We start from the raw sequence: 11,354 nt of genomic DNA on the forward strand, positions 1-11,354 counted from the left end.
TCTAGGTTGACGATTTAGGGGCAAGGGGGTGGCTTCTTTTTCCTTGAGCACCTCAACATGTTTTTCTTTTTCAACACTCAATGGCTCATTGGGTTTTTCACCCTCATTCTCTAACTCCGCCTCTTCTTGGGGTTCTTCCTCAATTAAAGGGTCACTCCCTACTACTTTCCCACTCCTTGTTGTCACGGCATACAAAGGTTTTGGGTTGACTCCTTGACTTGGGATGTGAGAAGAAGAAGGAGAAGAAGAGGAAGGGGATGAATTAGATGCAAGTTGAGCAATTTGAGTCTCAAGCATTTTCATATGAGCATTGGTTCGTTTTTTAGCCTCTTCATGTTTCTTTTGATCCTCCTCACGCATTTTTAAAAGAGCATCTAATTTAGCCATCACGGGATCTATTGGAGGGGCTTCAAGTTGAAGAGGTTGTTGAGGTGGAGGAAGTTGGGGTTGATGGAAACCCGGGGGCCTATTAGTTTGGGCATAGTTAGGAACAAATTGGCCCCTATTGCCTCCCGTGCCTTGGTTAGGAACATTTCCTTGTTGATTATTTCCCATGTTACCGTGGTCACCAAAATTTTGATTTTGATGGTCATGGTATCGGGAATTAGGTTGTTGGTTTTGATTACCATATCCTCTTTGGTTAGAGTAGCCTCTTCCATTGAAATTGGAAAGGCCTCCCCCACCATGGTATTGGTTATCATAACCACCACCATTTTGGTTCCAACCATGGTTTCCACCTTGATTCCAATTCCCCATTTGATTGGAGGTTGGCCTCAAGTTTCCTACATTTCCCATTCTAGGAGCAAAATTCATAGCATTGACATTTTCCATATTACTATCATGTTCATGGGAAGGGGGTTGAACTTCACAAGCATAGACACAATGAGAGGTATCATGATCATAGGTTTCACAATTAGAACAAAACATGCATCCTTGGGACATTGTATTGTAAGAAGAGGGGGAGGAAGTATCCATACCATTGCCTCCCTTGGTTGAAGGGGAGATATTACCATGAGGGTTGGACCTTTCTTTCATCAATTCATCCATTTGCTTGGTCATTTTGGAGATTTGGGTAGAAAGGTTTTTGATTGCGTTGGCTTGCTCCAATGCATAAACGCCCTTGCTAGAAGTAGCATCCCTTTCTCCTTCGTACCAATCATCATAGTGCTTTGCGGCTTCCTCTATAATACACTCCACTTCATGCTCTCCTTTGTTCATAATTGGACCACCGGCCGCGGCGTCTAGGCTTGTTCTTCCTTGAGGTGTGAGACCTCCATAGAAAGTGTGAATGAGTTGATACTTGGGTATCCCATGGTGTGGGCATTGACGTTGAAGCTCTTTGTATCGTTCCCATGCCGCACTTAGAGACTCACCACTCTTTTGGCGAAAACCATGAATCAAAGACCGAGCCTCGGCGGTCTTCCTATGGTTATAAAACCTCCTCAAGAAAGCCGTAGTCACTTGGTCCCATGTCGTGAGAGAATTAGGGGGCACCTCCTTCTCTAGCCATTCTAGACCTCTCCCAATTAGCGAAAATGGAAACATTTTGAGGCGAATATATTCTTGAGTCACTCCATTGGCCTTTATTGTGTCACAATATTTCTCAAACTCTTTTAGGTGCTCATGAGGACTCTCAAACTTTCCACCCGAGAATTGTTTCCTCTCAATCAAGGCAATCAAATTAGGCTTGATCTCGAAATTGTTGGCTTGAGTAGTAGGAGTTAGGATCCCACTTTGCGCTCTAAAAGCTTCGGGGGCCCCAAGACGACTCAAAGGCGTATTCTCTCCCATTTTAGAACCTTCTTTACTTTCAAACTTATAGGTTGAGAAAGGGTTGATTTCTGAATTCGAAGATGATTTAGGGCTATCTAATTCTTCACTTGAGGGTGAAGAGGGTGGAGTATCTTCTAATTCTCTTACTCCTCTCGTTGGAGTGCGGGAATTTCTACTCCTTGCTCTTGCTTCTCTTCGAAGTAGGGACAAAGACCTCTCTAGCTCTGGATCGATGGGAATTAAAGATCTTGAGCGGGTTCGTCCTCTGTTCATACAACAAAGCTAAGAAGAACGTAAGCACTGACAAGTAACAAAAGTAGCAAACACTAACAAATAAAGGTGAGATAGTCTTAAACAAGCAATGAAATAGCAATGGAAACCGTATCCCCGACAACGGCGCCAATTTGACAAGGGAATAATCGTGTCGTCGAGCGACTACACCTAAGTCAAATTAATTTATAACGCTCTACCAACCTAATACGTGTATAGGGTAAATAGAGGGGTCGAACCACAGGGAGACATGCATAAACACCGCATTCACTACTTAAGACTTTAAGCTATCTCGGGACAAGAAGTATGAATAACTAAGAGATTAAACTAAGGATTAAGAATGATTAAAGATCAATATAACTAAACACCAAGGGAAGTGGGTAGATGTAGATGTCACTTGATCATGCAATAACACAGAAGCAAAGCAATGGTAAACTAAGCATGCAAGAATATCGAAATAAAGCTCGATCTAACCGCCTTTCGGGGTTAATCGATTTCTCCTAACATAGCCTCTATGTTTCCACATTAGAACCATATATTAGAGGGTGCAAACAAAGAATTATCGATAGTAATGAATCTCAACTAAGTCAACTTCCGTTACTTGTTAGTAAAGACTCATCTTTGATCAACTAACAATGTGCACTTGCAAGAAAGACCAAAGAATATCAAGCATACAAAGACTTTAATCACCATTAACATAACCCCCAACATCATAAGCATGAATCAATTAACAACTACACCATCCCCACACCCTTGGCTAGGTGACTACTCACAAATCATATTGAAGACAATATCAATCATCAAATCAATAAGCATTAACATGATCAATAAGCAAAGAAGGAAAATCAAAATAAGCAAACAAAACTAGATACAAAAGTAAAGAAAGAGAGTAAGAGATTGCTCATTCATTGAAGATGAAGATTTACAAAGATTCAATCAAGCTCCTTCTTCAATATCCAAGTTCATCAATAGAAATCCACACTTTCTCTCTCTACTAATGAAGTTTCTCTCTCTAGATTAAGCTAAAAATGTAGAAAATTAAAACTTAGTTAATCCCCCAAAACGTTCTAAAAAAAGGGACTTATATAGTCCGTACAGAGTCAGCTGAGAAAAGGAGAGGTCCGACCGAACAAATGGGAAGGTTCGGCCGGACTACAGGGTAGGTTTGGCTGAACCATGGGTAGGTTCGGTCGAACCTCCCTGATCCTGGTCTGGTCGAACTCCTGTGGTTCGGCCACTCCTGCAAAACTGCCAATTTTCATCTTGCCCCTGCCTCGAAGTTCGGCCGAACCACTGAGCAGGTTCGGCCACACCTTGGTTCGGCCACACCATCAGGAGGTTCGGCCGAACCTCTTCTGAATCATGCTTCCTCTAGCTTCCTTTGAGCTTAGCTTCCTCCTCTTGAAAATCTCGATGGTTCCTACAAAGCATAAGCATGAAAAGCACAATAAGAACAAAGCGGGAAGACTAAGAAAAGGGAGGATAAAGGAGAAAGAAAAGAGAAAGCAAAGCTAAGTAAAAATGCTTAGAAAGAGGGCCAAACAAGTGCAAACGAGGGGAGAATCCTTAGAGAAAAAGGATAAAAGAGTGGCCTTTGATCGCCTTTACGGTCAAGGCTTGATCACACATATTGGGCCATTTCCAGAGCCAAAACCTGAAGAAAGGAGCGCCAAATGGAATCCCAATGTCCATTGCAAGTACCATCAAGGAATGGGCCACACTACAGAGCAATGTTGGAATTTGAAGGACGTCATTCAAGACTTGGTGGATGCAAACAAACTTCCTGTCCCTAAAGGCGGCAAGAAATAATGAACACAAGGCGCACAACAAATCCTTCGTGCAAGATTTCATGATTTCTTTCTTTATCATTCATCTCCATTCCCCCATTCATGTCTAGCATAGGTTTCCAATTTTGAATTTTTATATGTTTCATGTGTTTCGTTCACCTTTTCCATTAATATAATGAGCAAATTTCCTTTACATCTCGATCATACAATTTTTCATTCATTCATTCATTCTAAAAAAATAAACAAATTTAAAAAAAAAATTTAAAAAAAAATCAATTACCGAACTAAACCCAAGGTACACCAATGACTTGAGGCACCTTTGCAACCCTGTCATTCCCTGTTAACCGTTCAATCACATTCCATTTCTTCATCAACCATTTTGAGCCTCGTCTAACGTTTAGCCTTCATTTCTTCAACCCACATTCACTAAACCCTGGGATTGGAAGATGTGTAATTGTATAACATTCAAAATCAAGTAAAAAAAGCAAATAAAATAAAGCATTAAAAGCAACAATAAAACAATGTCTAAAGGCAAGTGTTCCAATGTCTTCGATACGAACACGTCTCGAATTGCGTCTCTTATCGAGTGCTTGGTACCGTGCCTGAGAAACATGAATGCTAAGTGAGTGATGGACCGCATGATCTGAGATTGCCTACATTGATTCAACAGAATGAAAAAAAAATATCAAGAAACTAAACACTAGGGATGTAGGTTCCACATGCAAGTTCAATAATCATGCTAATTGATGGTTCATTAAATTGATTCAAGCATTGCAAAGGACAAACAATAGTAGCAATCAAAAGAATTCAAAAGCTATCTCCTAGAAGCCAAACAAGGGGTCACTATGAATAGCTAATCAAGGAAAATCACAATCAAACTCAATCAATTAAAGCAACTCTCAAATTGATGGTTCATGTCATTAAGAATTGCAATGCAATCTAGATTAATCTTATAGGTTGATCATTCCTAATCTAATTAATCACATGCAAAACTATGTTAACCAATTTAATTGCAACAATTAAATAAATCAATGATCATCAACTAGCACAAATAATCAATCAAGCATGCTTCCCCTTCCCCCTAGCAACTAATCTACTCACTAATCATGGTGTAACTGAAGAACAAATCACTAGCAATTGCATTGATCATCATTCTAAATAAAAATGAAGAGAAAACAATATCAACTTAAATTTCAAATTAAAATCCAAGGAAATTGAACAATCAAACATGAAACTTAAACAAACAAGTAAAGAGATGAACTAAAAGAAGAGATTCTCACTAAGATTAATGATTGAAGATGAAGAAATTCAAACACAATTGAACCTATGTTGAAATACCAATCCAAATCCAAGAACTTCTTTCTAACTTCTCTTTCTAAAACTTAACTAATGAAAATTATCTAAAAGTTAGATTTCAAAAAGGAATTACAAGTGTATTTATAAGCAAAGAAGGAAAACAGTATCCCCGTGCCCTCTCTAAGAAATCCCGCGCCCGCGGGGAAATGTGTACTGAAACCATAAAAAACTCCGCTGGCTGTCTGAACAACACCCGCGCCCGCGGATCTTCTAGCCTACGCTCGCGGCAAAAGCCACTGCGCCCGCAGCAAGGGCGCGTCGAATCCCCTGCTCCCAAAGAGTAATTAGAGGCCCGCGGTCTCTCTAATCCAGATCGCTCTCTCCAGTCTACCCCCGCCCGCAGGGAGCCCGCGGCCAGACCGCAGAAAGTTCCTAGTCGATTTTGACTAATTTGATGCAACAAATCACGCCCCCGAGGCCTTCAGGATCCGCGCCCGCGGCAACCTGGCAAATGCTGATGCCCTCTCCAAGGCCTCTCCAAGCCCTCTCTAAGCAGATTGCTTCCTTCTTGCTTAGTCAATATAGCTCATCTTGATCCCTTTGCAAAGAGAACTCCTAGGTACCTACAAGAGCAAACAAAGGAAAAGAATAAAAGGGAAAAAGGGCCAAATAAAAGGAAAACACGAAGAAAACACGAAAAACACAAAGAATGAAGGAAAGAGAGGAACTAAAGGAAAAAGGACCAAAAATAAGAGAAGAAATCATGAAAAAGGGATGAAATCATCCTAAAAGACTACCCTATGAGTGCCATAAATAACACTCATCATTAGGCCATGAGGTGATCCTCGGGGTTGGTGGTGCCATCATAAGCACCTACTAACACATTTTTAACTTGGCCGGATGTGCGGCTTTAGTTATTTCCTTAGTGAACGCAGAGGTTTGTTCACCAAGTTTGAGCAGTCGGAGCTGCCAGTCTAAACGCTGGACGTTAAATGCCGCCTGTCCCCCAAAGAGGGCCGGCTGCATAAAGTGAGGAAAGTATAGACCGTAGACCACAGGAGGTACATACGGCGCGTTATCAATCATCTGAGGGCCAGAGCGGACGGTATTACCGCCTGTTTGGCTCTCATGAAGAGATTGAATATTCCCTGTAGATATATTCTTGAAGCTGTCTGGAAAGCTCGATGTAGAGGCTGACTTAGACAGCTGCTGACTCCTCTTGCGATTAATTATTTACCGAGCATCCAGAGTTTATTTTTTGTTTCTCCCCGGCTGTTAACTCCGGCGGGTATTGGTGGTATTCCTCTTAGGTTGAAGAATCTTGGACCAGTCAAGGGTCCCGGCTGCCTTCTCCTTTGGATGCGGAGTTGGCTGCCTGTCCCTGACTGACTTCCTTTTTTTTAGAGGGGTCTTTCTTGCTAATTGGACCAGCCTTACTTTTAGTGATAATATCCTTGATTTCACCCTTGAAACTTGTCATAAATTTCATGAGTTCGTCCCGGGTGACTGGATCGGACCCACCTACCGTGTGGGTTTCCCTTTCCGGCCGACTTAGGGGCCGATTTGTACCCGCTAAGCTTTCGCCCCACTCCAGAGTGTCTCTAAGACGGATGCGTTTAGTGATCAGAAAGCCATCTTTGGCAATGTAGGTTTTGACTTGAGGATCATCATCATCTTGATCAGTAAAGACCTTCGGCTCATCTACCGGACATTCGGGAGGTGGAAAAGACTCTTGAACCATCCTTGAGGTACTCTCCCCACAGACGGCGCCAAATGTTTTGGGTGTTTTTGTCCATCGGAAGAGCTACGACTCAAAGACTGGTTGGTGAGCGCCTGTACCTGCAAAATAAAGAAGACTCCGGGTGGTTGGAGCTCCGCCTCCGGAGAACAAGTTAGAACGTGTATGAGTGAGTAAAAAGTACGGAAATAAAGGTGATATCTTTCTCAGATTCCGAGAAAGGAGATTTCTCTAATGTAAGAGAATGTTAGTAATTGTGTAATAAATTCAATCTGTCCCATAACTAGGGGAAATCTCCCTATTTATAGGGTCATTCTTGATAAAGGTGCCCTTGTCTAGGTCATTTGACCTAGATTTGGCGAGCTGCCCGTCCTTTTGACGGCTTTTTGGGACTTGGGCCTTAAAAAACCGTCATTCCTCTTGATGACAGTGGATTCCACGTGTCACTTCGTAAGTGGCCCAATTTAGGCCAATATAGGATGGACACGTGTCCCTTTTCTATTGGGCCACGTGGCGGGGTAATTTTACCCAAAACAGATCAGATGAAGCTTCTTGTCCACTCTTTGACCTAAGACACCTTCTATTGCCGAAACACTTGCATCACACATCAACTCAAATGGTAAATCCCATCTTGGAGCTTGAACAATAGGAATAGAGATTAGAGCTTTCTTCAACTTATTGAATGCCTCCAAACACTTATCATCAAATACAAACTCGACATATTTTTGAAGAAGATCATTGAGGGGCTTTGCTATGAGGGAAAAGTCCTTGATAAATCTTCCATAGAACCCGGCATATCCCAAAAATGATCTCACACCCTTCACATTAACCGGAGGTGGCAACTTTTCAATAACCTCAATCTTTCCCTTGTCCACCTCTATTTCCATTTGAGAAATTTTGTGCCCGAATACTATTCCTTCTTCAACCATGAAATGACATTTTTCCCAATTCAACACCAAGTTCACCTTTTCACACCTTGCCAAATACTTTTCAAGATTTTCAAGGCATGCCTCAAAGGAAACTCCACCTACGCAAAAGTCATCCGTAAACACCTCCATATCCTCCTCCAACATGTCTCCAATGATACTCATCATACATAGTTGGAAAGTGGCGAGAGCATTGCAAAGGCCGAATGGCATTCTCCTATAGGCAAAGGTACCATAGGAACAAGTAAAAGTAGTTTTCTCTTGGTCATCGGGATGAAAAGGAATTTGGAAAAATCCCGAGTAACCATCAAGGAAACAATAATACTTGTGCCTCGTTAGTCTTTTAAGCATTTGATCAATGAAAGGAAGGGGGAAATGATCTTTTTTGGTGGATGTGTTTAAACATCTATAGTCTATACACATCCTCCATCCCGTGATCGTACTTGTTGGAATGAGCTCACCTTTCTCATTTTCAACGACGGTCATACCTCCCTTCTTTAGGACAACGTGAACGGGAGAAACCCACCTTGAATTAGAAATGGGGAATATGATTCCCGCATCCAAAAGTTTGGTGATCTCCTTCTTCACTACCTCTCCCATTTGGGGATGTAGATTTCTTTGCCTCTCAATGGATGGTAGAGTACCCTCCTCAAGAGTTATATGATGTGTACATAAAGCGGGGCTTATACCTTTTGAGGTCATCAATGGTATATCCCAAAGCACATTGATGCTTCCTCAAAACATCACATAACTTTTAAGCTTGGTGCTCGCTCAAAGAAGATCTAACAAACGGGAAAAGTGGAGTTAGGTCCCAAAAATTTATACTAAGGTGTGATCGAAGAGGTTTGAGCTCAACTATTGGTACACCTTTACCTTCCTTTGATGTGGTGGCTTGCAAAGCTTCTTGTCTTGAGATATTCATGCACATATGCTCATCCACTTCCTCAATGCTTCCATTTAGCAAATCCTCATACATTGCCATTTCCTTAGTAGGAGCACCTATCTTATCCTTATTCAACAAGACATTCTCTAGAGGATCATTAGAAGTGAGCAAGTGCTAATGCATGGAAGAAACAACAAGATCAAGAGACTCAATTAACATGCAATTTTCTAAAGAAGAAAATGGATACTTCATGCTTTCATTCAATTCATATTCAATGACCTCATCTCCCACCTTGAGTGAAATTTTTGCACTCTTAACATCAATCATAGAACCCGAGGTAACAATAAAAGGTCTACCAAGAATAATGGAAATGGTACCATCTTCATCCATTTCAAGAACCACAAAATCTACCGGAATCACAAACTTCCCTACTCTAAAAGGAACATCCTCTACCTTCCCCTTAGGATTCTTAATTGACCTATCGGTCAATTGCAATGTAATTTTGGAAGGCATAAGTTCCTCTAACTCATGTTTTTGATAAACCAAATATGGAATTATGCTAACACTAGCTCCTAAGTCACATAAGGCATTATCATTTTGCATCTTGTTAATGGCACAAGGGATAGAGAAGTTTCCGGGATCTTTCAACTTGGGTGGCATCTTGTTCATTATAATAGCACTACAATTCTCGGTCAAGTTGACCGTCACTACCACATCACAAGTCCTTCTACAACTCAAAATGTTTTTGAGGAATTTTTCATAGTTGGGCATTTGGGTAACAACTTCGGTAAAAGGTAGAGAAAGGTGAAGTTGCTTAAGCATGTCAATAAATCTTCCAAATTGTTCATCCAACTTCTGTCTCATGAATTTTTGTGGATATGGAAGCTTGGGTTTCACAATTTCTTTCTCTACTTTAACCTCTCTAGGTGTCTCAATCACAACCTCACTCAAAGATGCACCATCTCTCTCATCCTCTACCAAGACCTCCTTGGGGACCTCCTTAGTTCCACTCTTCCTAGGCAAATTCTCCTCAAGAACCTTACCATTCCTTGTAACAATAGCATTCACGGGTCTCTTGGGATCTACGCCTTGGGAAGGTAAAGAAGAAGGACTAGAATGGTCTTTCAAAACATTAGCAAGTTTAGAAATTTGGTTTTCAAGCATCTTATGATGAGTCATCATCTTATTAAATTTCTTATTACTTACGGCCCTGTAAGTGTTCAACAACTTGGTTTGATTTTCAATGATTCCCTCCAAATTAGTTCTAGAATAAGAGGATTGTGAATAGGAATTATCAACTTGAGTCTTTAGAGCAAATCCGGGTAGAGGGCCTCTTTGAGCATAATTTTCAAAATTGTCTCTCCCTTGATTGTTCCAATTACTCCTATTTTTATTTTGACCATAACCTTGATTATGGTTACCACCACCTTGATTATATTTCCATAACGTTGGTTTTGATTACCATAATTTTGGTTTTGATTTTGGCTACTATAACCTTGATTGTTATAGTTACCTCGAGAACCCTGGTTCCCTTGTTACCTATAACCACCACCTTGGTTATAGTTGTCAAAATTACCATGGTTTTGGTAATTCCTATTCCATTGACCCCTTTGCTCATCAAACCTTTGCACATTATTATTGTTTTACACATAGTTCACATGTTCACTCTCATTATTGTCAAAATCATCATTACTATCTGGAAAAGCATGAGGGCATTTGCTAGAATCATGATCATATGAACCACGTACATCTAAAAGCAAACAACCACTAGGCATGTTACTAGAAGAAAGAAGGGGATGAGAGTTAGAAGGAGTACCTTTCCCCTTAAATTGGGAGGGAAAACTTGGAGCTTGGGAAGAAAAGCTCTCCAATTTTTCCTTGATTTCTATCACTTCCTTCCCCAAGTTTGTCATTTGTGAGGAGAGATTGTTGATTGCATTTAGATGATCAACCGAGTACACAAAAGAGCTACTCTTGCTAATTAAATCTCTCTCACCATCTTGCCAATCTCTATAGTACCTCACAACATCCTGAATGATGTCGACCACTTCTTATTCCATCCTATTCATGATGGGACCTCCGGCTCCTCCATCCAGGCATGACTTGCCTTGGGGACATAGGCCTCCATAGAAAATTTGAATAATTTGATAGGTTGGAATTCCATGGTGAGGACATTCCCTTTGATACTCTTTATATCTCTCCCACGCTTCATAGAGGCTCTCACTTAGCTTTTGTTTGAAGCCTAGAATCAAAGCTCTTTCCTCCGCCATTTTCTTTTGTGGATAGATACAGGTTAGAACTTCTTTTGTAACCTCGTCCCATGTCGTTCGAGGATTCGGCTTAACCTCCTTGTCTAGCCATTCCAAAGCACGCCCAGTGAGAGAAAAGGGAAAGAGCTTGAGGCGGATGAATTCTTGGGAAACTCCGTTCACCTTGATAGTATTGCAATATTTTTCAAACTCCTTGAGATGATTTAGCGGGCTCTCATGCTTGGCTCCACTAAATTGTGTCCTCTCTATCAAAGTGATCATAGCCGACCTAATTTCAAAATCATTTGCCGGTGTTATAGGTGGAGCAATTCCACTCTCAAATCTATATGCACCGGGAATCCCCAATTCTTTAAATGCCACTCTCGGATTCTCTCCCACTTTTGCTTGTCCTTCTTGTTGCCGTTCTTCCTC

At 41.1% G+C, this 11,354-nt stretch overlaps 2 non-coding genes across 2 annotated transcripts; both read left to right on the plus strand.

Moving 5' to 3' along the window:
* The first annotated feature begins 1,306 nt into the window (after nt 1-1,306).
* LOC145637531 (small nucleolar RNA R71) lies at nt 1,307-1,412 on the plus strand. The gene has a single exon (XR_014114305.1). It is a non-coding gene; the product is annotated as a small nucleolar RNA R71 (small nucleolar RNA).
* Nucleotides 1,413-10,830: 9,418 nt separating this feature from the next.
* On the plus strand, nt 10,831-10,936 carry LOC145637522 (small nucleolar RNA R71). Its single transcript, XR_014114297.1, has one exon. It is a non-coding gene; the product is annotated as a small nucleolar RNA R71 (small nucleolar RNA).
* The last annotated feature ends 418 nt before the right edge of the window (nt 10,937-11,354 follow it).

Source organism: Chenopodium album, chromosome 6 (genome assembly GCF_948465745.1).
Source record: "Chenopodium album chromosome 6, dcCheAlbu1.1, whole genome shotgun sequence".
Lineage (NCBI taxonomy): Eukaryota > Viridiplantae > Streptophyta > Magnoliopsida > Caryophyllales > Amaranthaceae > Chenopodium > Chenopodium album.